The following is a 5764-nucleotide window of genomic DNA, read 5'->3' as shown; positions in this document are numbered from 1 at the left end:
GTTAATGTAATGACATATTTGAGCCACCAGGAGTTTGCGAGAGCGGCGGGGCTGGACCAGCGGCCTGCTTCTTGCGCTGGTGCCAGACGGTGGTGTCACGGAGCGGGGCCAGTTCCCCCCGGAGGAGCAGGGCCTGTGCTCCCGGCGGCTGCGAGGAAGGCGAGCGAGGCGATCACGGAAGCTCTGAAGAGCTGCGGGCTGCTCCGCAAAGCAGCCAGAGCGAAGTTAGAGGGTTCCCGGGAAGGAGCGGGAGCTCCGAGCGATGAGAGACCTGCTGCGCGCCGGCCCACACCGGGTCAGCCCCCGGGGGCACAGGAACCGCGGGCTCCTGGCACCTAGGAAGCAGGACTCGCTTCTGTCGCTGCATCGTGCCTCGGCTTCCAGAGTGGGCCCGGAGCGAGCCGCGAGCAGTGCACGGAAAGCGGCGGTCGCAGGAAACGAGGGTTTGGACATAACCTGTGATGTCTGTCTCTGGTGCAAAGTGCTGGGAAACGGGGGAGGAATGGAGGTGGGAAGTAAATAATGTCTTGAAATATTTTAATTTACCATTGGGGACTAAGATGACTATTTCAGTAGAATAAAAAGCCTGCCAGTGCTTCAGAGAAGAGTACCCTTTTTTTTTTTCAAATTTTAATTGTAAAAAAAAAAAAAGCCCTCCTTCCATCTCAGTTGGAATAAATACATTGAGTAGGCTCCTGGCCTAGCTAACTGAATGCACTGGAGGACTCCAAAGAGGTTTAATTAGAAAAAGAAACTGAGTAACACAGTCCAGCAGTGGGATCCACCCAGCAGTGATACTCTGAGGCAGGCCCGCCTGAGCTCTGGCCTGCTACCCCCCGCGGAGACCTGATCCTTCCCCTACTTAGAGTCCTTATGAAGTCCTAAGGAATGAATCCAAACGGATGTTTCTTGTTGGTCCAGCAGTCATCTTGACTCTGTCTTCCGTGGTCTCAGCAACCAACCGACAAGGATAACTTACACTGTCATTCATTCTATTAGGGCAAGTTTGGTGATCAATGGCCTTTTTGCCTTTGGTGTGGCAACCAGCACTCTTCTTTCCCCAAGAATTCCACTTATCAGATCCTTATCAGACTTCCTCAGTTTCTAAATTAATCATTTACTTAAAATGACCTTAGATCATCTTGCTACTTCTCCCAAACAGGTACTTTTGAGCCTTATTTTTAATTACAAACAGAGCATTTGAAGCCTCACACCTCAAAAAGATGAACCAGCCAATGTTGTGGTGGTGGAGACGTCTGGATCCGCTCTAACTGCACCGTTTGGGTCCCCAGTCCCAGGCTTGAAAAACTCACCAAAGGCATGTGTGTGCATGTCTCATCCTAAGAGGAGAATAAAGAAGGGACTGCAGAGTCCTGGCCATCCTCTCTGGGGAATGCTTTCTTACTTTCTTACTTTCTAACTCGCTCGCTCTTTGTCTCTCCCAGACATGCACTTGCCTGGTAGCAAAATGTAAAAATAAAAAGAATCAGCAAGTGAGGATGGTGTAAGTCTGAAATTTGGGCTTTGCATTTAGATAAAATTGTGTGGTATGCCATAAGGAAGCTCAATTCTTCTATTTATGTTCTCTTATTTGATAATCAAAGATATTGCCATATACATAATTTTCAATAGAGAATTTTCCATTCTTGGGTCTGTTAAGTGTTTCTCCATTCTTTTAGATGGCAGTGGGCTTTCTTATGGCGCTTTTACGCTTATGTAAGCATATAGAGGATAAGGAGGTAAGCAGTCAATCTAGTCATTTTGCTTATATGCAACTTTCCTAACCTGATGAAGAATTAATATTAGTCTGGATTTTCATTCACAAAGCATGTTAATTCCTTCAGTAAATATCTATTAAGGTAATACTCTCTGTCAAACACTAAGTGCTGGGCATTGTCTTATGCTGGGGTCCTTCAGCAGCCGACCCTGACGTTAGAATTTAGTGCAAAAAGAAGTCTACAGTATAGGGGGTATTAAGGAACAGGTTTGCACTGTGGGCCAACGAGGGCTCGACCCCCAAGGAACCTGGTGGGGGATAGGGTATAGGGCAATCTTAAGGCTGGAATGCCAAGGGTAAGGAAATGTGTAAGTCTGCTAGGAGGTGGGGATGTTTGAGCAGGAAGGAATGTGTTACATCTGCCCTGCCATGGCAGGGGTGGAGAGAATGTCTTTGTGCAGTGGGACCCCCATGCTGCAGCCACAGGGCCACCCTGGTAACTTGTAGAAACCCAGTCCTGTCTTCTTGTTATTTAAAGCGTGGGGGAAAGTCTGTTAATTTCAATGACCCCTGATCTCAACTCCACAATCTTAAAACAATTCTCCTCTTAGTAGACCTCCAACCACTTTTTGAAGGGTGATAGGGGAGGACTGCCAGGAGCTAATTCATAGTTACTGTTGATTTTTCTCTCTCACAGGTAACTGGTCAAAGTAGCCTTTGCGCCTAAATGGAAGGCCTCTATTGAAAAGGAATGGATTGGACTTTCTCTAAGGAAGAGACTTGGCAGGATCCTCCCAGTGGGACATTTGCTTTGACTTGTTTTTTCAGCAGTGGACATTTCTCATTTTAGTCTAACCGCATGTCCCTCCTAGCTCTCTGGGGACAATAGAGACATTTACAAAATGGCTTGTCTGCAGTAGAGGTGCTGTCAGGCCAGTCCCTAAGGTTGGTAGGCTAAGCAAGAGTACGATGGAGACCCACTTACCATTTGTCTAAATAGTTCAGTTATTAATCAAGTGAGCAAACAACTATGTTATATCCTTCTACCTTGACAAATAGAAAGATAAGGAAACCTATAATTTTTATGTGACAAAAATCAAAATAAAAGACATCTGACTGTTATTATGCATATCAGGAATTTCTGTTGATAGTCTGGCTATATAGATAAGTAATAAAGACATACATAATTTATAAATATTTATTGCATGAAGTTGATATTTCCATTTATTTTAGTAAAATCACTAATTTGTTGTTATGATCAAGGTTTTCACATAACTTGCACTGTATTGACAGCACTGATCTAAAGCAATTCTGTTTTATATGGTTAGCACCAAGTGACTTCCAGTTCAGTTTGTATCTTGATGGCTATATATTTCAGTAGTCACATGTGACTCATGGCTGCCATATTGGACAAAACAGATCTAGAACATTCTCATCACCACAGGTAGGTCAATTAGATGACACTAATCTAAAGCATTAATATAGTCAACTCATAAAATTTGAGTATATATTTTTCCATCAAGAATGTGAACTTTTAATTCAGAAAATTAAAATTATATTCCAGTAGTTGAAACTAATTTTTTTCTGAATGATTCAAAGTTTGTAGTTCAAGTCTCGGACCCAGTGTCTTTCTTTCTTTATTTTTTTTAGAGGTTTTTGCTATAGGGCGCATGCGCTCACCAGACAGACAGAGACATAGAGACAGAAAGCAAGAAATCACCCCCCAGGGGGGATGGTCACACCGCAATCCCTTTCTCCTCCATTCTCCTCTCGGGATCTTGGGCATGCACGCACACGCGCCCAGTGTAAGTTTTAAGCCACCAGGTCTGGAACGTGAACTGCGGTCGACTACGTGGGAGTCCAGCAACATAGCCATTATGCTAACTGCTGGTTCCCCCGGACCCAGTGTCTTAAACTCATGCCAGGCACATGTGCGTGCGTGCCCAGGATCCCGAGAAGAGAACGGAGGAGAAGGGATTGAGGCATGGCCACCACCCTGGGGGGTGATTTCTTGCTTTCTGTCTCTCTCTGTCTTTCTGGGGAGTGCATGTGCCCTATAGGAAAAAACATAAACAAAAAACAACAACAAAGAAAATTAAAATGCACAATAGAAATTATGATAACTATCAACACTGAAATAAGATTTTGAAAAGCCTTAAAGATGGTATTGTACATGTAAAAATTTAATGATGCTTTCTTCGTTTGTAAATAAAACATAAACCTATTAACAAGTCCAGCACTCAGTGTTCAACTAGTTACCAACGTAAGGAAGCAGTATTGTGTTTCATATGTTATGACTATACATCTACCATTTTAAAGTAATAATATTTAATTTTGCCAAATATACCTCATTCACCACATTCAACTACATGCAAATACTATACTAATGTGTGACTTGCTCCAGAATCACAAATTGGAACTTAAAGAGAAGCAACAAAATGGATGCTGGGTACTACTAGGAAATAGTATTGACTGTCTGAGGCTGTTGAGATGCTCATTATCTGAAAGGAAATCTTTGACAGTTTAATTCATTTGAGTTTGCTTTGATGAAATGTCTCCACACTGAGGAGTGGCCATCTCCTAGGTCAGCTGCAGCACACCTTGCAGACCCTCCAGGTGTTAGATGCATGTCACTTTCTGTCCCAATGACATGGAGCGAAAGTTGTGAAGTGTTTTCCTGAAGCCTAATCAGTGTTGGTTTTCAGAGTAGATGTTTAGAGTAATGGGGGCTTTGTTTTCAAGATGATTAATTAATTTCGTTCATGAGAGAGACAGACCTTCAGACCATGACCCATCTCTAGTCTCAGCTAGTCCAGATTATGGGCACACCCACACATACTCAGCATGTACAAGGAGGCACTAGAAGGTGAACCAAGGACCTTCCCTGTGAGGGTCTAATTGCACTAATGTTGTACCCCCCCCCCCAGTTCTAGGATTCTTTTAATGTACTCTTAGCACTGAGCACCAAAATCCTACTGTTGGAGGTGACCATGTGCTCCTTAAAACATTTATTTTTATGGGTCGTGATCCTCAGAACTTCTAAGGCAGCAACCCAGGGATGGAACCCATCTGGGCAGTCTGTGGGCAGAGTCGCTGGCTGAGCTTATGTGATGGTGCCTTTGGCAGCAGTAACTGCTCCTGAGATTTGTCCAAGCCCCATTAAAGTCAAAATGTATATTAAAAAAATGAAAACCAATCTGTCTATTGCTTATCTAAAATGTTATGCTGAATTTGGAGGTTAACTACCTGCAGAAAGTTCCTAAGCCATCCAAAGTATCACCTCACCTGCCAAAAAGCATAGACAAAACAATCACTGAAATTCTCTCCCAATGTTGCTGAATTAGGACCTTCATGATTCAGTGGAAAAAAACAAAGATTGCCATGTTTTCTTTTCTAGGTCTTACTGAAATGATTACCTTCCATTTTTATATATGTGTTGGAATCATGAAAGTGTTTTAGTTTCTCTTTTCTTAAGGGAGGTAGCAAAGGAAGGGAAGATGGAAAATCATGAAAGTGTTTTAGTTTCTCTTTTCTTGATCAAGAATAGCATGTTCAAAGGAGGTAGCAAAGGAAGGGAAGATGGAGTGAAAGGAGAAACAGCTCTGAGGGTGCTGGAGGGTGGCACAGTGGTCAAGTGTACACACTTTGAGGCTGACCTACGTGGTGATGTTCTGTGTTCACATCTGGAGGACCGAGTATGCCATGATCTAGGACTGGCTGAAACTGGGGGTGGATCATGGTGTCAAGAGCAATGTTGTACATGGTAAAGGCATATAGTGATTAAATGTAAAAATTTTTTGAGAGGTTTTTGCTATAGGGCACGTGCGCTTGCCAGAAAGACAGAGACAGAGGGATAGAAAGCAAGAAATCGCCCCCCAGGGGGGATGGCCATGCCACAATCCCTTCTCCTCCATTCTCCTCTCGAGATCTTGGGCATGCACACACACATGCCCGGCGTGAGTTTTAACCCACTGGGTCCAGGTCTCGAACCACGGTCAACTACTTGGGAGTCCAGTGACATAGCCATTATGCCAACTGCTGCTCTCT

General features: G+C 43.7%; 1 long non-coding RNA gene across 1 annotated transcript; it reads left to right on the top strand.

Annotated features, from left to right (window-relative positions):
* Window positions 1-28: 28 nt before the first annotated feature.
* On the top strand, window positions 29-2839 carry LOC114005235 (uncharacterized). The gene is made up of 2 exons (XR_003547110.1): window positions 29-508; window positions 2415-2839. It is a non-coding gene; the product is annotated as an uncharacterized LOC114005235 (long non-coding RNA).
* The last annotated feature ends 2925 nt before the right edge of the window (window positions 2840-5764 follow it).

The sequence above is a fragment of the Tupaia chinensis genome, unplaced genomic scaffold (assembly GCF_000334495.1).
Source record: "Tupaia chinensis unplaced genomic scaffold, TupChi_1.0 Scaffold143584_1, whole genome shotgun sequence".
In the NCBI taxonomy this organism is placed as follows: domain Eukaryota; kingdom Metazoa; phylum Chordata; class Mammalia; order Scandentia; family Tupaiidae; genus Tupaia; species Tupaia belangeri.
The sequence above is the reverse complement of the archived record's forward strand: the minus strand, read 5'-3'. Positions and strand labels throughout refer to the sequence as shown.